The sequence below is a fragment of the Anas platyrhynchos genome, chromosome 1 (assembly GCF_047663525.1).
Source record: "Anas platyrhynchos isolate ZD024472 breed Pekin duck chromosome 1, IASCAAS_PekinDuck_T2T, whole genome shotgun sequence".
Taxonomy (NCBI): domain Eukaryota; kingdom Metazoa; phylum Chordata; class Aves; order Anseriformes; family Anatidae; genus Anas; species Anas platyrhynchos.
In genome coordinates this window covers 176584152-176606185 of record NC_092587.1, presented here as the reverse complement: position 1 = coordinate 176606185, position 22034 = coordinate 176584152, and the positions used below count along the sequence as shown (strand labels likewise).

Here is a 22034-nt window from a genome sequence, read left to right as displayed (position 1 = left end):
TAAAGTTCCTTTACTGTAGCTGAAGTGCTATTAATTTGTCTGAAGCTTATTGTTTGACCTTTGCAGCTGGAAGCTCAGGCAGAGCCTATGTGGTTCTTGTCAAAACCTTTTCCTTCTAACCTTTAGTTTCAGATACCTGCCTCCATTTCTGCTTATGCTATTCCCATTATCTCTGCATCTGAAATACGTGAGACAGAAAAGGAAAACAGCTCCATGGCATAGAATCATAGAATTATAGAATATCCGAGTTGGAATCGAGTCCAACTCCTGGGTCCTTAATGGACCACACACACACAGAAAAATGAAAAAGAAAAACCAGACCATGTGTCTGAGAGTGTTGTCCAAATGCTACTTGAACTGCAGCAGGCTTGCTATCTATCTTTATATATATGTATACACAACTCCTATTTTCATGGCAAATTAATCAAAAGCCCTGTGGGAAGTCTCCTCTGAGCTGAGCCCGCAGCCCTTTCCCCTTGGCAAAACGCCTGAGGAAAGAGGAGGGTCACGCATTGTACACTAGCAGTAGCTGGCCTTCTGTCTCCTATCTGGAAATTAGAATCAGTGTCCAGTCCTCCAAAAATACTTTGCTGCCAGTCCTGCGAAGCAAAATCAGGGCTGTTACAAAATCAATGACAAAATTTGTTTGGATTTCACTGTGACCGTGATTTCAGTGCAGATACAGAGGTCTGAGAAATTAATAGGTTGATCTCATCTGTCACTTCAGGGAAGGAAGGGGGAGAGCTGGACGCATCTGTACCGCACTGAAGACAATGCAGCCTGTCAGGTGCTATGTGTCAGGAGAGGTGGATTGCAAGAATGAGGGAAGATCTACAAAACAAAAGCAAAGAGGGAGGAACAGTGTGGCTGCAAGTCGGCTTTGGAGATCCCCAAGCCCAATCCCTCTCTGTAAATTCTCAGAATTTACACTACCAGCATCAATGGAAGTGTTTAATTTCTATACTGTATAACAGAGAACAGATCTCACTCTTGTATGCCATACTGGGATATATGCCATATTTTCTGATGGAAAATGAAATGCTGATCTTGACAGTTTGGTTGGCGTGAGTGTTCCTATCAGCTCCTTGTCTTGTAGAAAAGGTTCTTGGTGAAAGGTTTGTGGTTGGCCAAGTCTGGCCTTTTGTGTAACATATGTCTATACAGGTGCTGATACTGGTGGTTGCTTTTTTTGGAATGGATTTTAAAGAGTTGAACTGTAGATTGCCTCTCATTCAATTGCCTCCTCCACCTTTTCAATACCAAGATACACGCCAATGCATAGTGATGTATTTCTTCCTAACATTCTGTGGGCAGGCCAGCAAAGCTGGCCCATGAAGGCAGACACATGAATATCTTCTAGTGCAAAAATTACATTTTTGGTACAAATTAAAGTCTGTTGCTGTGAACCCAAGCACACCCTCATCTGTAAGAGGGAAAAGTTGAAAAAAAAAAAGAACAAAAATGGCCTATCTATAGTAACTGACAAAAGTCCCAAGAGAAAGCTAGAAAGAAGAAAGAGAATCAGGAGTATTTTTAAATGCACAACTCCCCCTTTTATCATGTTTCTAATCCCATTTTCTTTGCTTCTTTTTGTCTTGCTTTGTTGTTGTTTGTCTCTAGCATGTACATTCTCGAGGCTTTATAATGCTTCATCTTAAGGGGGAACCTGGAGAGTGTATTTTGTCTGCCAACTAATAACCTGAATTTTTTCATCACAGAAGCCAATCAGCGGAGGGAGATTACAGTAGACGGAGCAGTGAGATTTGCATATTAACAGCGTCGTTATTGAAGAATAGCTGGCTCGTATTTAGACCAAACGGTGCTCTCCCATTAGCCAATAACAGCTGCCAGCCAATGCAGATGAGGGATTCAAAGGTTGTACGTTGTGTAGTTATTCATTTATTTTTTGCATTTTTTTCTCTCTCTTTTTTCTTTTTTTCTTTTTTTTCTTCGTCTTTAGAGTGCTGATATAAATCAGATACCGAACCCAGCGAGCAGGCTCTGCTCACCCGTTTGGCTATGGCTCTGTAACGGCACGGCAGCACAGCCCTCCCATTGGCTCGGGCTAGTCTATCCCTGCGTAATGGATCATATTGTGTATATTAATGTTTCGGCTTTACAGTTCTATTTCCATTAGGGGAAGATTGCCTGTGAGCCTCTTAGTGGTTAAATAGGAATTTACAGCTTTCAGAAATTCTCTTAAAGCTTGCAGTATCCACAGAAGAAGGAATTACACATGACTATTTTTTGAAGCTTTAAAAGGTCCAGAGGGCCTAATTGTGCTCTCAGATACGTCTGTGCAGCTCCTATTGAAGCCTTTGGTTATAATGCATGCTTACGAGGCAGCTAAAATGTGTCTTTTTAAAATAATAATAATAAAAATCCTTCAGTTATTAAAAAATTAGACTGTAAAGTCTCCAGGGTCAAGCCAGCAACTTCCTGAGAGCTATTGAGAACCAAACACAGTGAAATCTTGGCTGGGACCTGGCAGTGTACTGACCTACAAATAGCAAATACATGAGGCAAGGAGCCTGTGTTGGTAAAAATCGCACAGAGCAGACACCACCTGGCTCTGCAGATTTGTGCATGCACACACACGGGTGGGCGCGTGAGTGTTTGGGTGCCTGCGCTCATCCAGACAGTTCTTGGGGACAGGAGAAGAGAACAAGCCTAAATTGCCTTAATGAAATGACTTTATCAAGTTTTGACACTTCAGTCACGTACATTAAACAGGGCCGCTATTGGCAGAGATATTTTTTACCTCTATTTCAATATCAGCCAAGGCTTACACAATGGTTAAGAGGAGTATACTTAAAATGCTTTATTTTTTTTTCTTTCCATAGTTGTACATGTGTGTGTTTCCAAGTACAACTGCATTCAGTGTTAGAAAGAAGCAAATTCAATGCAGGTAAATGCAACAAACTTAAGAAATATATTCAGACACTGGAAGTGATGTGATTTATTAACTAGTCCTTCATTTCCCAAACCAATTTATGCTAAAAGTGTAAATTGTGTGGGTAAATTGTGCATAAATATGAATTGTGCATGAACTTCTCCAGGAGTTTTCCACAGGCTTTTTAAAAGTACATGGTTGCTTAAGAATGAACAGGATTAATGTCTGTGCTTTAAAGTACTAAATAGATGTGTTTTACTGTAAATAGTATAGAATAGGATGCCCAAGTTATAATTACGTCTGACTTTTGTCAGGGCTACATCTAACAGAAATGCCTCCAGCAATTTTTCCTTTATATAGCTATCTGTATCACAACTGAAAAGCAAAACAAAACAAAACAAAAATCATGAAGAAATAAGTAATCCACATCTTCACAGCTGGGCAAAGAGTGGCTCCTGCTCCTCAGCAGAGGTAGTTAACACTTACCTAAGGTAGTGCATTAGTTCCCATTTTTTGTCCTCTACGTGTATGCCCTTGCATTGCTTGGTATAATTTGTGTCAGTATTATTTGTTGTCACTTCTCAAACTGAAGCTGTGACACTAACCCTGCCAGCCAGGGGAAAAAAGCTACTCATGGAGGCAACACAAGCCAGTGTCATTTAAATCAGATGAGCCCAGTGGTGTGGAAATTGCTTCTGTTGCATAAGCGTGTTTGCTGGTAAACCCAAAATGATGGGCTGGCGAGCATACACAATTAGCCCAATACCTGTGGATGTAATTCAGTGCCACTTTGGTGGAAGAAGTACTGTGAAAAAAGGAGAGGCTGGAGATTTTTCTATCAGATTTTCTTCCTACTACTAGAAATCATAGCTGCCGCGTGCAATATTTAATATCTGATGCTAGTTTCCACCTTTCAGCCACAGCCACTTTTCACTTACCAACTAATCGTCACCCAGAAGTGTGCTGAAACCTGTTATAAATGGGCATACAAAGGCTTTCTCCAGCACTAAATCACGGCCATCTCTCCAGCGCAAAGGGGCCGCTTCCAGCAGCCTCCCATGGCAGCTCAGGCCAGGAGAGGAACAAGCTTTTCCCAAGCAGCACGAAGAGTTCAGACTCACCAACACCCCTTGTCAGGGCTGAAATTCATCCCCAAAGACCTTGGCTAGGTCTTTTCTCCACCGAGGTGTTAGGCGGCACCTCTAGGAGCAGCTCGGATTTTGGGAACTGCTTATTGCCACCAGTGCCCTGAGCAGGGATGCTCTGTCCTCGGCCAGCTGCCCCTTTCCTGAAGGAAAGCTGAGCCCAAGCCCCCTTCCCACCCTGTCCCCATCCCCGTGTCCGACTCCCGGACTTCTCGCAGGGGGCGCACCGGGAGCCCACGGGGTGGGATGCAGCTCCCTAAGCCGCGGCTGGGGCAGTTTGAGCAGAGGCTTGGGGGACAACTTGGGGGACCTCCCCCTGTTGCCCTGGGCTCCCCGGTGCCGCTTCTTCTTCTTCTTCCTCCTCCTCATCCTCCTCCTCATCCTCCTCCCCCTCCTCCTCCTCGGGGCCGCTCCAGCCGCCGGGCTCCGTGCTCCCCGCCCTCCTCACCGCCCACCCCCGGCCGCCTCCCCCCACTCCTTCTCCTCCTCCTCCTTCTTCTTTTTCTTCCTCCTCCTCCTCCTCCTCATCCTCCGGGAGCCTTGCCTCCCCTGCACACCTGCCTTGCCATTTGTCGGCGGCTTCGCTGGGAGGGGAGAATTTTCCCTCGCTCCCTTGCAGCATCCCTCCCCGCCGCTCTCACACACACCACACACACACCCGCACCCAGACAAACAGACAGACAGACAGACAGACACACGGACACACCGCTCGCTCCCTTCCTTCCTTCCCCTGTGCATCGGCAGCGGCCGCCGCCTCCTCCTCCTCCTCCTCCCCGGCCCCCCGCTCCCCGCCGCCGCGGGGCGTCCTCCGCCCGCTGCAGCGCCGCCGGGGAGGGGAAGGGAGAGGAAAAAGGAAAGGAAAAAGGGAAAAAGGGGAGGGGAGGAAAGGAGAGGGGGCGGGCGGCGGCTCCCGCTGCTCCGCGGCCCCGCACCGGCAGCCGGTAGGTACGGGGAGGGCAGGGGGAGGGAGGGAAGGAGGGCGAGGGGAGCGGGGCGAGCCGCGCTGTCCCCCTCCTTCATCCCGGTCCCGATCCCGATCCCGGTCCCGGTCCCGGCTCCGCTTCCCGGGGGCCGTGCACAGCCCCCCCCCCCCCCCGGCACCGGCTCTCCCCGGTGAGTCGGAAAGTTTGCTCTCCTGGGCGCCCGGCTTCGGCTCTTGTTTGGGGGCCGGCTGCTTTTGGGGTGTTCACCCTACCCATACCCCCCCCCCACTCCCCGCGCTCCGCTAGCGGGCCATTTATTTATATTTATATATTTATTTATTTACCCTTTTCTTGCTTGTTTATTTTTTTGTAAATTGCAGTTGCCGCCGCCCCCCCACCGGGCTGGGCTGGGAACCCCCTTTTGTGCCCCCCCCCAAAAAAAAAAAAAAAAAGGGAGCACCCTCCGGGTCCCCCAGCTCTGTCCAGCAGGGACCGGGGACCCTACAAAACCCGTGTCCCCCCTGGCAGAGCCCTGCTGGTGGCTGCGGGGAGCCAGGCGCCCCCAGCTGCGGCAAGGCAGCCCCCCCTGCAGCTCCCGGAGCGGTGGCGGCTCCGGGGGTGGCTGTCCCGTCGCTCTCCTCCTCTGTCCCCCCCCCCGGTGCCCGAGCGAGCGCTTGGGAGGAGGTGTCGGGGTGATGCTGCACGCCCCAGCATCCCGGGGTGGCGGTGGGGTTACCCTAGGAGCTTCCCAGCCGGGGAAAAGCCGTATCCTACCCGGGATTGGCTGCGGGTCGTGTCCATCTCCCGGTGCTTTGATCTAATCTTGCTGTTGTCTGGGCTGCAAAAGAAGCTGCCTTGCCTTTTCCTCTCGCTCTTTCATCCCCAGGGTGGTTTTGGAGAGGGCTGGTGGCCGTGAGGAAGGTTGGGGTCTGAGGGAATCCATCCCTGGGCAGGGGAGGCGAGAAGCCCGGGTGTATTTTCTGTCTTGCCTGTTGTTACTTTTCTCTTTTTATCGCTGGAAGTTCTGCTGTAGCGTGTCAAGAGCTTTGATGCCTTTTGCAACATGCCTCATTCATTATTATTATTATTATTTTCTTTTCCGGAATTTAAAACGGAATGATAAAATGCGTTGACATTAATAAATAAGTTGAAAGGACTTTGAAATAGCGCGTGTTGTGCGTGGTGCGAAACCGTAGATATGCATAAAAGAGTAATAACTACTCTGCAGGTTTTATTTGAAACCTCTTTCTGTAACGCATTGTACAGAAGTCTCTCCATCTCCTTCTCAGCTTTTTAAGAGTGATTGTGTATTTTTTTTGGTGTTGAGGTCTCCGTGTGTGCTGTGGGGATGCTTCATAGAACTAAACAAACGTGGGTGCCTAATAGTGCTTTAATCTCTCCCTTCACAAAGATGCCTTGCTGTAAAAAAGAGGTGAAATGTGCTTTTGTGGCTTTCAATTCTAGATCTCTTTTCCTGATGCTTTCATTTATTTATTTATTTGCATTACAGCCAAGGGGAGGGCGAGGGGGGAATTGTCTTAGACCTCTCTCAGTCCAAATGTGCAAAACCGATTACATAAAGAAATTAAGGCACCAAAACAACCCTCAGCTGAAATCTGGAAAAAATGACTCCAGTGTGTTTGCTCGGCGGCACCAGGCGTTCTGCAGCATGTGGTATTTACAGAACTTGCAGCGTACAGTAGCTCTCCAGTAGTAAGGGAACGTTTTGTGTCCTCGGAGGCAAGAGAGTCTCCGACAAGTCCACAAAACTATAGGTACAGTAAGGGAGCGGTGATGCACGTGCCAGTGTGTATGTACATAAATAGCACCAGGCTACCAGAGCTCATTTTTCCAGGATACTTTGTCTTCTTTCCCCTGAATTTTGAGGCTTTTCTTTTTTTTTTTTTTACCATTCCTCTCATTTCATGCATGTGTTTTAATGTTAGTCTTAATCTCCATGCAATGTAAAATAATCCGGTGATAGCTTCAGAAGACGCTCACGCCAGGCAAACCAGGCAATAGATCATGAAATCAGACAATAGTATTTTGTTTCCTAGCAACCCCCTACTGTGAACAGAAAACAAAACGGTGGTGGATGCTTCCACATCATGAGAGCTGCGTGTCAAAACCCCAAAGTGGGCACAGAACTGCCAGCCGTGTAGTGAGATCCGCTCCTGTGCGTTTCAGCTGCTTTGTTAGGGTTTTCCTTTTGTGAGAAAGGGACTTGCCAGGCTAAATGCAGTTAAATGGTTAAAATTTCACGCTGCTTTCTTAGCTGTGTTAGAATGAGGAGGGCACAAAGTGAGTAGTATTTGTAGATTCTGTTGCCAATGAGAGTGATTTGAAATGCCCTTTTTTATTGCTGGAATATTTCTAAATCTATACTGTCACCAACCCCAGAGAACCAGTTTAATGATCTGCTGTGTCCGGTATGCCGGATCTCATACTTTGTCTTCCTAATCATCTTTTAGCTTTGTGCTTTAAAACCACGTTTGTTAGAATGCATTAAAAAAAAATAAATAAACATCCCCTTTGCCACTCACAGGAATGGGAAATAAAATCCAAAGCGCTGCTTTGCCACTTTTATGTTCTTGGCACCTAGCTCACCCCTTCAAAAGAGCTAAAGATATCCCAGTGCAGCAGGACAGGGTCTGAAGCCATGATCTTTCTAAAAGCGCTTTTGATAATGCGGTAATTCCCTTAGTTAGTGTCTGAGCATTGAAATGGATTCTCGACCCTGGACCAGTCTCAGATGCACTTTGTGCACTGCCATCTATCCGAAAAAATCCATTAGTGCAGGCTGTGGATCTAACCCTGTATCTGTACTTACTGCCTATCGGGTTTCAGCTTTCCAGCAGGTGTTAGTGCTTAGAACCGCAGTGGGAAAAGGAGATGAGCAGTCACAGATGAGTAGTTGTACGCACAGCGGCACAGAGGAGTTTCTACACTTCTGCCTCCTCGCCTCCTGCCCTTCCTTTGTAGTAGAAAGTGGCCAAAAGTTGTTCAGAGTTTTACCTACGGGTCTTGGGTATCCAGCAGCATTTACAGTGGTTGTGCTGTAAATGAACATGGGTGGTTTTCCTATTGGTTGCACCACTGAATCTGTGAAAGCAAAGGTGTCATTTCCATCTTAGAAACCCTAAAATCACAAGATGTATTTGCTGTGGGGAAAACAGCAAACGTAATCCTTTAGTAATCATTAGTAGACAATGCTATTTGTGCTAGGGGTGGGAACTGCATCTCTGAGTGGCTTTTGGGGTTTGTAGTGCTATTTAAGAGGTACGACAGGTGTGATTATATATATTGTCTATAGGATTTTTAGGGCTCATCGTAACTACTGAGGGACAAAAGTGTTACAACAAATGCCGCTTCAGTAACAATGGTGGAAATGCAATGGTCAGGGGATATTAAAATTCTGATAAATATCAATGAGCAGCTACTTTCTTGTATACATTTGAAATTAAGCATTTTATTGCCATAGCATGTGTTGACAGTTTAGTTTAGAACACGTTAATTGAATTTTGGAAGGCTTCATGGTTGGAGAGGAAGTAATAATTTTCCTTTTTTTTCCTTCATCATTTCTTTCTCAAACGGCACTGCTCCCAAAACCAGATCCTTACAGTTAGGTGGTACGCAGAGCACACTTGGTATGGCTGCCTAACTCCATTCCATGTAGCCCCTACCTGTAGTTACCAGGCAGCAGAATGAGGGAAAGCAGAGAAAACAAAAAAGCGCAAATAAAGCAAAACAAAACAAAACAATTAAGAGAAAGGTCATGGAGTAGTCTGCATGTAAACAATGGAAGACATTTGGAAGTGATTTTAAACACTCTCAGTGAAATTCCTGTTATTCCAACTGCATTTGTTGTTTATCGACGTAAAATCATACATCTGCTGTCATGTGGGTTGGAGACCTGTAGAAGTAGTCAACCCATGACCAAAACCAAAGACTGCTATCTTCTTGCCACTTCTCCCCCCTAAATCTTTCTTGGAGCAATGAGTTAAATCCATTTTATTTAAATGTGTTTAGTTAGAAAAGAATTAAGAAATTGACAGCTTTGTTCTCACCATTTAACTATGCAGTGATGGCAGTGGCTAACGAGCTAGCAGGGAACATGCTGCTTATCTTACTGAGATGCACGTGCGGCAAGTCTTTTTTAAACATTTTCACAGGGCTTTTTAATTTTATTTTATCTTTTTCAGAGGGTACTGCAGTAACGAGAATGTAGAGTTACTGTGTGTTTAAATCCTAGAGGCTTAATGATTGTTGTACTGTTGAATATTTGCTTAAGTATTTATTTCCCTTTCTTATTTTAAGAAAGGAACAAAAGCATGATGTCAGTTTTGGACTCTTGTGAAGCCTCATTTTTAAATCCTGTAACATGAAAGCATTGAGCTGTCAATTCTTGCCAAATATGGAAAATAAATCATCCATGTGATTACAAAAACTGAGGATTTTGTTCAGCAAAGCATTGACTTGCATGCCTAACTTTTTTTTTTTTTTTTCTTTTTTAACATATGCTTAAGCTCATCTCTGCTTGCTGAGATCAATTGGATTTAAGCATGTGGTTAAAGTTAGGCATGTAATTAAATGCTTTGTTGAATAGGGGCCTCAAGCAAAACCTGTAACCTTTGAAACTAACAATATCTTTACTTTGGAGTAAACTGAACTTAAGTAGAATTGTTACAGGATAGTAGAGCAAAGGGAACAAAGTTCATGAAAAGGCAGGCTCGTAGGAGAGGAGGTCTCAAATTGGGAATTTACTGATGGATAATAGCAATGCTTGAAGTAATCTAGAATTAAGACCCAGCAGGAAGCAATACACAGGTTCGCAGTGTGACTTGATTACAGAACAGCACAGCTTGTAGTTGAGCTGACAACAAAAAGGTGCTATGCCAGTGAACAAAGAAGTGAGATTCCTCAAATGCGTTGAGCGCTGCCCTGAGGAGAAGGACCTGGAGGTGTTGGCTCACGAGAAGCTCACCATGAGCCAGCAATGTGTGCTTGCAACCCAGAAAAAACCCATATCCTGGGCTGCATCAAAACAGGTGTGGCCAGCAGGGTGAGGGAGGTGATTGTCCCCCTCTGCTCTGCCCTCATGAGGCCCCACCTGGAGCGTTCAGCTCTGGGGCCCTCAGCACAAAGATGTGGGGCTGTTAGAATGGAGGAGGGCCATGAAGATGGTCAAGGGGCTGGAGCACGTCTCCTGTGCAGACAGGCTGAGGGAGTTGGGGTTGTACAGCTTGGAGAAGAGAAGGCTCTAGGGAGACCTTACAGTGGCTTTCCAGTGCCTACAGGAAAGCTGGGGAGGGACTCTTTGTCAGGGGGTAGAGTGATAGGATGAGATGGAATGGTTTAATACTGCAAGAGGGGAGATTTAGATCAGAGGTTTGGAAGGGACCTTAAAGGTTAGAAGTTAGGAGGAAATTCTTCCCTCAGAGGGTGGTGAGGCACCAGCACAGGCTGCCCAGAGAAGCTGTGGATGCCCCATCCCTGGAGGTGTTCAAGGCCAGGCTGGATGGGGCTTTGGGCAACCTGGGCTGGTGGGAGGTGCCTCCGCCCATGGCAGGAGGGTTAGAGTTAGATGATCTTTAAGGTCTCTTCCAAACCAAACCATTCTATGATTCATTTTTGTACACGTCCGCCTCAAACACATCTGAAAACTGAATACCATATCAACAGGATGTTAAAGGCTATTTCAGTAGAGCTCAAAGAAGAGCAACAAAATGCTCAGATGTCCAAAGGAACTAGCTTGAGGGGAAACATTCAGAAATATATATATATTTAGCCTGGCATCAAATGTGAGTAGATTATTAAAATATATTGCGATTTCTGAAATATATTACAGTTGAAGCAATCTAGTTTTATCAGTGCATTATGTGGGAGAAGAGAATCATAGAATGGTTTGGTCACCTAATCCCACCCTGCTAATGTGGTCAGGGGTGTCATCCATTAGACCAGGTTGCTGAAAGCCCCGTACATCCCAACTTTGAAAACTTCCAGTGGTGGCTCATCCACAGCTTTTCCGGGCAACCTGTTCCACTGTCCTGTCATCCTCATCATGAAATAATGGAAGAAAAAGCTTAAGATGAACTCTGGGCTTAATGACAGGAATATGTATTAGGACTTATATTAGCCTAGGTGTAGTGAGAACCTCCCTTTCAAATGTTTAAAATAAGAGTTTTAGGCAAGTCCTTTCTGTAGGCAAGTCACTAAAAATGTACTGGAAGAAGAGATTCTGCATTTTAAAGGTCTAGGAGTACAAGATCTAACAGCTCTTTTTTGTGTCTGTGGCTTGCTCTAGTTTGAGCTGAAGGTTACAGGAGAAACTAGGTCAGATCCTGGGCCAGCCATCCTTGACTTGATTTTTCTCAAGCTGGAGTGTTTGTACCTTGGCAAAGCAATTTCCAGTGCCAAGACAGTTGGGTTTTATGGTTTTAAAAAAGCATCACTCAGAGCAGGGTCATCATATGGGCTCAGGTTGATCTGATGCTGGGATGATGGATATGCAAGGATTAGCTACAGAAGATTTTATAGTAAACAACTCTTTTTTTTTTTTTCTCTCTTTTTTTTTTTTTCTCCCTTTTGAAGACAGTGAGCATCTCAGTGTGGTATAGGGGGCACAGGGGTGACAGCTTCTGCAGTATTTTGCTTCTTCAAATAATGAAGCTCACTGCCATCAGGTATGAATGATGAAGCAGTAGAACTTGCTAATTATCCCTTCGTGTCCCTCCCTGCTTCTGTACCCATTATGATCTCTCACCGGTTGTCTGCTGCGATCTGGTTAGTGCAGTGCAAGTCCAGATGAGTACTGTCAGTGACTTGTTTTCTGGAAGAGGCCGTGAGAGGAGGACAGAAGCATGAATAATGTTTCTCAGGGTGTACTGCTTCAAATAGCTCCCTCATCCACTCAGTCTGGGTGAAAACAGCCAGGCAAGATGCAGGTTCATGGTATACTGGGTGTTTTCTTGAGGAACCCTTGCCTGGAATGATGCTATTACAATGGTTTCTTGTAATTTATTTTACTCTGAAGCAAGAATTCAGGAGAAAAACAAACAAGAAAAACAAACAAACAAACAAACAACAAACATAGTGCAGTCTGGTATCATAGGGGAAAGTTTTCCAAAAGCCATACAAATTGCAGGGGAGGAGGTGGATTTCCCTCTGTCATGTGGTGTGGATACCTGGCAGCCAACTAATTAAACAAGGTCTATTTTAGTAATCATAAGGTAAAAACAGGTGATTTGGAATAACATTTCCATGCTGGACGATGATTAAAACAGCAATTTTGCATGAGTGCCAAACTCAAGTGAAAGCTGTTCTGTGGCAGAGCTGTTTGGTGAGACTGGCTTTTGGTTTAAATAAGTTTTGGTGCGAGAAAGGCATGTGATGAAGTTATAGAAGCCGGGTTTAGGCTTCCTCTAGATTTCCTGTGTGCAGCATAATATGGGGGAAAAAAATTGGTCTGTAAACAATGCACTCCTGGTACACCCCAGGTAACTTTAAAAATAAATCCTTTGTGTAAACGAGGTTCAGCCCTTGCTGGACCTTGTCTCTGGGGGCTGGTTGGTCGCGTTGTTGATGGAGGTCTGAGAAGAGGTTGAATGAAAGTGGAAGAAGGGTTTTTAGCGCAGAGCCTAAGGATTGGGACTGAAGTTGTTGCCTATGCGTTGCTGGTATTAGAAGGGCAGGTTTTTTGATGGATGGATAATTTTTTTGATGGATGGATAAGGTAGACAAAAATAACCCGTACAATTGAGTGGCAAAGCTAGGTAGTTGATGATAGTGAAATTAGGTAGGTTAGTTTACTTAGGATTACTCCTGTATGTTAAGTGCTTTAAGTGCTCTTTGTAAGTGTGTGCAAGCTCAGGCTTGTTGGATGGAATCCTTTCGGATGAAAGATGCTGTCAAAGTGCAAGGTTATTATTCTGTCTGTTGTCCTTGCACAGAGGAGCTAGGTCAACAACTGTCTTAATTACAATTTGTTTACGTTAATAGATCTTTATTTTTGGAAATAATTTAAATGAGACTTTAAAGGCTTTTTTTTTTTTTTTTTTTCCTCTCCCTTCCCCCATAGGTATATTTAAGATGGTATTACTGTTCAGGATGTGACCATTGGTATGCTAGATCTCATCAACAGAACAGTTCCTCTGTGACCAGAGTGGATAACACACAATTATTTTGGTATGACAGGTTGGCTTTATGTGGATTTTAAAGGAGTTTGTGCCCTATACACAGTGTAAAAAAGTTTCAGGACACAACAGGTGTGTCTGGGGTAGAATACAGTGATAGTTTAACACTGTTTTTTACAACTCTGTTTAGACTTATCCATACCTGTTAGCAAGCATTTTGACAGGGAGACAAAGAAATGAAATAGAAGTAGCTGATAAAGGCATGGGGTGCACTTAGGGAGGTGGAATGCAATAACTGGAGTGAGAGCACACTCTTAGAAGAGGTGCTGATACTTGTGCCCTTGTAAGAAGAGTCAAGAGGATTTTCAGTGATGACAAATAAGTTTGTTTCATCTGAAAGTAGCAGATTGCTTCCTAGTGTTTTGCTGGTCTGACATTCTGTGAAATTGTGTTATACCCTAATTTGGTGTCTCCTGTGCATATAGAATAAGAGCTTGCTGTTGCTACCAAGTGAAACAAACAGTTCCCTCACATTCTGCAGTGGTAGAGGCTTAGAGTTTGGTGGCAAAGATCCATGGATTAATCTCTTCTGATGACTTGCGGTGGATGTTGGCATTACTTCAGCACCAGCTCAGAAGAAAGAGCATTTACTGCGTAAGTGATCCACTTAGTCACTTAGCTTATTGAGAATTTTCCATGGAGTTATGACCCTTGCTTAGCAGTGAAGTTTGATGAGATCACAGCTCGGGGTAGTATGGTAATAGATGCACCAAAAAAGTGTATGTTTATGGTCCTCTGCTGGCAGATAAGGATGGCAGGCACCTGGACGTGAACAAGCACTTTGTGCGGATTTACTGGCTGTAAAGGGGTGGTGCCTCATGCCTCCTCTGTGTGCAGGTATCTGGCTTCCACAGTCTTTAAGCAGAGTATAAACAGAGGTATTTCTGGCAGGCTGCTATGTATGAAAACTTAAAGGACTTGGAAAATAAGTTTGATTTCAAATCTTCATTATGTTGCCTTTCTGTCAGTTGGCCCCAAATGAGCATCTCTTAGGTCAATATCATTTTAACAAATGAAAGGGCCCTTGGTCAGTTTTTGGTTCAAGGTTACTCACATCTTAACGCTGAGAGAAAATGCTGTTTATGCTGATGGCTCTTCTTCTGCAGTGTAATCTCCAATTTTGTATGAAGCGGATAGCAATTACCATTTTATTTCACTGACAGCCTGTAAGAGAGCACATGTTTTCAGTTCCTAGAGGGAGCTGGGCTAAACTTGAGCTGATACACTCCAGGTGAAAGGCTCCGTGTACTGTTGCCAATCTACTTAGCTATCCAGCTGCTTGCCAATTCTGTTAAAAGGTTAATGCTATTATAGAAAACATGTGAAACCAGGTGCAGTATGTGTGTCATTAGTTGGGTTTTGCAGTTTTGTTTTCCATGTTGCATTTGTTAAACTTATGTATCATTTTGCAGAACATATGTAATGGGTAGTTAATATTGTTTTCTTTGCAAAATACAAGGCAGCTGCAATTTCTGTTTGAGAAGGAAACTATTAACATTATTTTATTCTTTTTTTTAAGTGAAAGGTTGAAATTTGGAATTTCGTTTTATGTTTCTTGGGAAATACTAAGAGAGATTATGTAACTACATAAAGTCTCTGGGGATAGGGAAAGAGAAGTCTCACTGATAATGAGAACGGAGTAGCTGCTTAGTGTAATCCACTCTCCATGGATAGTGGTGAGAAGGAAGCCAATGGAGTACTGCACAGTCAGAGTGGGTTTCATTAATTAGAATCTGGAAGTAGGCAGCACATCTGACAGTGCAGCTGTTTATAAGATTGCCAGTCTCTCATCTAGGTTTACCTTTTCCATCATAACAAAGTCGATTCTCTTTGGTGCTATATTCTACAGGGAAAATAGAATTGATAAAAGTAATATATATATATATATATATTTTATTTTTTTTTCAGGCTTGTATTGTCCAAGAATATAGGGAGCAGTATGAAGTGGTCAAACAACACTATAATCAAACAATTCTTCTATATCTAAGGTATAAGAGCCGTGAGAGTAGCTAGATGGAAAAGACTAGTGGCCATCTTGAAATCATGCAGAAAATCTATTTCTTTTGGTTCTTCAATGTCAAATGGGTTGCCAGATGGAACTGAAAATTGAATCAAAAGCAGAACATTGAGTTTGATAATCCTGGAGATGAGATGCTCTGACACCCCTGTCGTCACTGAAATATAGCTGTGATGAGCACTGAAGTCACTGCTCTGGCTGTTTCAGTGGCTCTTCAACGTCACTTTGTTCTAGAGGAATCAGTTTGTCTTTGTTACCAGGGAGGACAAAGAGCAATAGCCACTCATGTCTTAAACACTAGGAAAATGAAGACTTAAAACTTGATGAGAAACTTTCTTTTGTGGTAACATTGCTGTCAGCGTAACACAAAATGAGCAATATAGGGTGAGATATAAGCCTCTGAGTATTGCCCGTTTAAAGAGATTTAAATTCACTCGTTCACCGTTCAATGGATAAAGGAAAAAGGAAATGCAGAACTGAAAACCAAAGCCTAAAATAAACAGCACTTACATTAATGCAAGATGGTTCACTGCATATGAGAAATGTTCAGAGAGTAGCTATAAGCATCCATGCAAGGAAAGATGCAGGCCTTTGTAGCGCTATCAGTCATGTCTCTAAGGGATCCCATGGAATGACTGTATGACAAGGTGTTCTCTAAGTGCCTGAGGAGCAAGCATAGCAGCCGCAGAAACAAAATGAAATGAGAACTTCAGAAGTAGGTTTGTCCTAATGCTGAGTTCATTCTCGGTGAGAAAGAACAGTCACCAGAACTAAGAGTTGGCTGGAGAAACGGGTATTTATGCTCTCTTTCTTCACTTTCCCTTGGTTGTTCTCTGAGGAGAAAGATCTTGTCTTTATTTTTGCCTCCACTCTGTGGTCCTCAATAATGCACGTGTATTTAGAATGAAATTGAATATGTTTTTTGTATAAACTTTACAGAGCAAGATAATCCGTAAGGAACCCATGATTTTAGGAGCGCAACTAATGATGGTTTCAGAAGGATTTTGACCAACTGCAGCCTGATGACACTTCAGTTCAAGTGGAAATTTTCTTCCTTCAGCTTGCAAATAAATAACAGTCAATATTTGAGGGAAAAAAAAAATCAGTCCTCATCAGCTGTAGAAACTAGTTGATGAGATTAATGCTTTGAACAACGATGGAGACCAGGATGAAGTCTGACATACAAGAGGGGGAAAAAAGTCTGTTTACAAACCCCACAATAAGTAGACTAAGAGTAATAGGCTGACTATGTTGCAAGAAAGAATGAGTTTATGAAAAATGTTCTAGTGGTAGGATGCCGAGGGGTACTGGAGTAGATTGTGTGAACATTGTGGGGCCTGTATCTGTTGAAGTCTCTTAAGTGTGTTTTAGATGTAACTGTGTTATCTTTGAAGGAGATAACTGACCCTGTCATGTAGCTGTTTCCAGCTCTATTTGTCTGTGATTCTTGCCAAGCCCTAGAGTGAATGGGATAAAAGGAAATGGGACAGTCAGAAGAGGTGTGGTTTACAGCTTAAACTGTAATCCAGATGGTCAGTCTGTTATCCCTCTTTGTGTCAGAATAATAGATAATGTAGCAGGCATGTTATAGGAGATGCTGGAGGTTTAACATGGATATATTTCAGATCTGAAAGCGCTTTCTTTCCTGCCAAGCCCAATGCTGAACATTTTGCCATCCTGCATTCTTAGGCTTGAAACATTATGCTAAGTTCACTTTTTCATGATCCCTTGCTAACACAACTTGAGGTTCAGCCCTGGCTGGTATGGAAGTATCAGGAAGCTTAGGCAGAGAGAAAACTAACCTGTCTTCAAAAGGCTTATGTAGACATATCCCAGATTGCTAAAGCACAACTAAAAATAGACCGAGAGAGTGTTAGGCCAGACTATTTAGAGACTAGTGACTCAGTTACTACATTTTGGTGTATTTTCAGCATTGCACGGTCTCAGTTTTGGACCAATGTGAAGGAATAACCTTGTTACAAAATGAATTGAGTAATGTGTGGCTTGTGTTTTACCTAGTAAAATCTTTATGGACTTCTTGGAGTATTTCCAACAGCTGTCTTTAGTTGGAGGAAGAAAGTTGCCTGAGTTCTGGGAAATGTGTGGGGAAAAGGCTGAGTAATGGAACCCAGTTTCAGCCTTTCTTCCGACTTCCACTCCATACTTAAAAGCAAAAGTAGCATACAGACCAATAAAAATAATAGAAGATGGTAGGACTACCAGAATAAGTAGATTATTTTTTTTTTCCAGAGAATTTTGAACTCTCCTAGGAAGTAAATGGTTTCCTGTGCATTATGTGTTGATGGAAATTACATCCTTTTTATGTGAGTAATAAGTCAAATGTTCTGTTAAGATCGATGGGGGCCAGATTCAAATCTCTGGGGATTTAAATCTCAAGCAATTCAAACTGGAGATATTCATGATTTACACTACAATAACAGATTACAATCTGGTTCTTATTCCTCAGGATTTTAATATGGTTATAAAAGGGCTATTCATCTTCATTTTCTAAATGTCTAGCAAGTTACCTAATTAATCCAATATTGTCTTAATTCTGGAGGAGGTTGTTTAACTTGAATTTTGTTGTCAAATACCATACAGACAAGCTCATGTGGTGGTAACATTAACTAATGACAGAGTTATCCACATATACCGTTCTATCATTATCTTGAATTACAGTGTAACTCTAGTTGTTTTCAGTAGAGAAAAAACACATTGCTGAACGGAAGAAAGCATGCTACTCTGCAGTCGCTATGCAATTAACTCATATAACCTCTGTGCTCGTCATGCTTTGTGTAAGATCCAGGGTGACCAGCTGTAGGTCAGTTGTATGAGAACAAAGACCCTGGGGCTTAGAAACAGTTTATTAGGATAATACTGTGGTGTGAAGATCAACTGTCACAGTAGCTGCTAATGACAGTGTGTCTCTATTTACTGTACACGGGCAGTAAATAAGAGTTGCTAGAATTGGGATGTTTTGAATTCTGAAGGACGGGAAAGCATAACCAGATAAGTGGTGGTGGTGTTAGCTTGGGCCAACCCTACCTAGTTTTCTGCGGGTTCTTCTTCAGCGGTGATTCCTCTGTGCATTTTCTGATAGAAAACTGAGTACCTACCCTTCAAACCTTGGGACATTAGCTATTTTTACCCCTCTGTTCAGCCACTTATTTTCAGAAAAATGAAGGGACTCTGCCCTCTTTCAGTTTTCGTTGATGTCTACCAATGACACCCAAAGTTACTGAGGAAAGGAGAAATAGATTAAGATGCGGGGAAAGATAAAGCCATCCTTTAAGCTTTGTTCTCAGGAAGTAGGGCTAAAAAGATCTTTTTCCTAGGCATTTCTCTTTTGAAATAGAAAAAAATAGAAGAGTTGAACTGAATTCTTTCATCCATGTCAAGGAGTACAAAGTATGTTGTCACTTGCTGGTGTCTCTGTGTATTTGTCACTGGGAAGCCCACAGCTATGTGCTTTCCAAATGGTCTATGAAAAATGTGCATATAATCTGTTTAAAACAAAATATATTTCTTGCTTTTAACCATCAAAGCAAAATACAGCTGCTATGTTTTCTAGACCACTTGTTGCCCTTTGATTACACAATAATGGCAAGTCTGGTGTATTACTACTGGCCATAGCAAAAGAAGTAAGCTCTTCCTCACAGTGACTCTAACTGTTTTCTAGGATTTTTTTTTTCTCCCCCAAAAAACGTAGATAATGCATAAGTAAGATAGAAAGAGTGTCCTATTTCAGCTTTACAAGAACATCACTTTTTTTTTTTCTTTCTCAAAAGCACAAAGAAAACTTCATGCTTAAGATTCAGTTTTGCAAACCCTTCCCCCTTCTTCAAACATTCATATGGAAATACACCATTAACTGTGAAATTCCCTAGCAACCTTAACAGCCTAGAAGAAGGGATCCAAAACCCAGCAATAGTCAATTCTCAAGAGAATTTGTACTATGTATTGTTAATATTCATTATATTATAATAAGTGATTTGAGAAATTCTTTTCAGGGTCTCTCCTTTCTTTTTCTACACTGCAATGGTTGTTCTGCTGGAAAAGCACAAAATTCATTGCTGAAAAGTGGGACCCAAAGCCCAAGCTTCTTTCTCATTAAATCTCTTGAAAATCTTCAGAAACATCGCTTAAAATTTTTCATTTGCTAATTGCTTTAACAGCCTTTAATTTTTTCCTGATAAATTAGTCATTGACAGCTGATAGAATTCTTACTTTGTAACATAAATGGTTTGATAACTTTGCTTAATGAGGGAATTCGTAATTTCGGATACAAACTCATAATTTCAGATAGATGGTGGCAGTAGTATGTGCTGCTATGTATGGAAAGTATTATGACAGTTTTTGCACCTCTTAATCCTCTTACTTAGCAAAAACTAGTCATCCTAAAAAATCCAGAGCTGATGTTGTGTTATGCAGTGTCTCAGGTGTTAAAGCATTGAAAATCATCCAGGCATTGCTTCAGCTCAACCTTACTCCCAAGGGGACAAGAGAAGTTCTGGCCAAAAGTCCTGCTGCTTGACAGAGACAGGACTGCTCCTGGGGCTGTCAGCACTGAAGGGAGCTTCATTAGCTACTGAAATGGTTTGCACTTGCTTTTCTTCCAGCTCTGGCTTCCAGTGTAAATTTATTTTATTTATTTATTTATTTATTTATTTTTGGGGGGAAGGAAGAAGGAATTTAGAGCTGCAGTGTGGTTTCTTTGATTATTTTTTTTCTTTAAGCTGCCCCTTCCATGTCTTCCATGTCTTCCTATCCCTTGCCTTCTCTCCTTTTATGTTTAATCCTTCTTTTTCCTCTTTTTCTGTGTCCCATGTATTTCATTCATTTATTTATTAATTTATTAACTGTGGCCTTCATTTCTTTTATATTTCAAACTTGCTATTTTCTTTTCAGACTACCATCCATTTATTACTTCCCTATTATTTGCTCCCTTCACCCTAATTTTTCCCCACTTTCCTGTTTTACAAGGCTCTGTCAAAAAGATCCTAATCATTTTTTATTTTTTATTTTTTATTTTATTTTATTTTATTGTCCTTCAGGGATAAGATTATAGATCTTATTATTATCAATTTTCACTCCAACTTTTTTTTTTTTTCTTTTCTTTTTTTTTAGTATTCAATGTATGCACTTAATTTCTTGTTAGTCTGAGGCTTAGAAACTTGAGTCTTTCCTTCAGGCTTAGAAGTTGTACTGTCTTGTTACCTGAGTTCCTTGCTCTCAAAAACTTTTTTTTTAAGTACTAATCTTTGTTTTACTCCTTTCATTATATGAGATCAGTAGTATAACAGGCTGCCTGCATCTATTATAATAATTTTGTACAGTTATCAGAATTTTCATGCATTTGCTCAAAGAAAGGTGCTGATTTTTATGCAGGGATCCTTTCTTTGAGGCAGTTGTTCCAAAGAAAGAAATATTTGTACCGTACGGTATCTTTATGTAGCTTATATGTGGGTCAGTCACGTTGAGAAATGCAGTTATGTCATTAAGATCCATAATCTTAAATGTTCAAAAAACATTCTTGCAAGTCTTTAGATTCAGAATTTGAGTGTGAAATAGGTAGTACTATTGGCAAGCTAAATGAGTGGTGAGTCAAAGTAATTAAGGGAAAGTAAATAATCTCTAAGGTTCTCATTCCCCATGAAACTAATTTCGTATCTTAGCCTTCATGTATTTAAAAATAGTTCCCTGCTAATTCAAGATGCTTGTGTACTATGTGTGTGAAGAGCACTTCAGTTCTATTGAAAGGATGGCAGATTAGGGAGTTATTTTCAATGGGCTATTTTATTATTTTTTATTTTTTTAAGAGACCTTTATTTTGGCAGAGCAAGCGAGCAAATCTTGCTGTAACAACAGCTTGATGTGCATGCAAGACAGCAGGTGATCAGCCAATAATCTTCTGATCATTTATGACTGGAAAACCTTTGCTTTCGTCTTTAATGGCATACGGACAGCAGTACTTTCTCTTCAAAGGTGTTTTTTTTCCCCAGTCTAGCAAGCCATTCACTGTTTGGCCATATACGCTTTCCTGTTTTACCTCTAAGAAATCTCAGTGACTCTACTGTTTGGAATACAGCTTATTATTATTATTATTATTTTCTTAAGCTAATAAAACAGACCTTGTAAGATGGATGAAATGTGCTAGAGAAGCTAAACTGCTCTGGAGCTGCTGTCTGCCCCGAATACGACTAGCACGGGTCTGATGGGAGCCTGACAAGATTGCACTGTCAACTCCATCAATATCTCGAGTAGTTATCTTAAGAGGGCTAATAAATGTTCGTGACATGTCTCCAGGTTTACATGCTGAAGAAAATAAATCTCACATTTCTTTATTTCTATGTACATCCTGCCCTTTAACACTTGAGGCTTTTTGCTGCCCTGAAAGGATTATGGCTATATTGCATTTGCAGATTTCTTTCTCTTAGTCAGGTGATGAAATGAGGCAGTAGGGCTGAAACACCAAAGGGACTTAGTTTCATATGCACAGTGTGCATGAAGCATGGTGCTGTGCTGAAATTTGTTGAGGGACTGGTCAGACTCTGAACATGCAACACAGGTGTGCTAATTATGAACTAGCACAGTGTGTGCCATCAGTGCAGCCCCTTGGGCTCTGAATTGCCTGCTCCAGGTGTCTGAATCTCTCCACTGAGTGTACAGCAACTCTACAATTGCAAGTTTAAGTCTCAGCAAAGTTAGACGTGGAAAGTAGACAGCCTGGATGTATCCCCTGTGCATCAGTTGAGGATACCATGTGATGCTCATTAAATAGGGATACTGTTTGATAGTGAGTTTAGAGGAGCTGAAGATGGGGCTTTTTTTTTCCCCGGATCTATGGACTTTCAAGACAAGCTG

General features: G+C 42.2%; 1 protein-coding gene across 6 annotated transcripts in view; it reads left to right on the top strand.

Annotated features, from left to right (window-relative positions):
* The first annotated feature begins 4538 nt into the window (after positions 1–4538).
* The window catches only part of ENOX1 (ecto-NOX disulfide-thiol exchanger 1), a 365235-nt gene continuing 347739 nt past the window's right edge, over positions 4539–22034 (top strand). For 3 of the 6 annotated variants that reach the window (XM_027472192.3, XM_027472199.3, XM_027472187.3), the window contains exon 1: positions 4540–4979. The gene's annotated coding sequence lies outside the window, so the exon portion shown is untranslated. Of the gene's footprint in view, positions 4980–17438; positions 17495–22034 lie in introns of those variants that run through there. The other 3 variants (XM_038173160.2, XM_027472220.3, XM_038173138.2) reach the window with 2 other exon arrangements.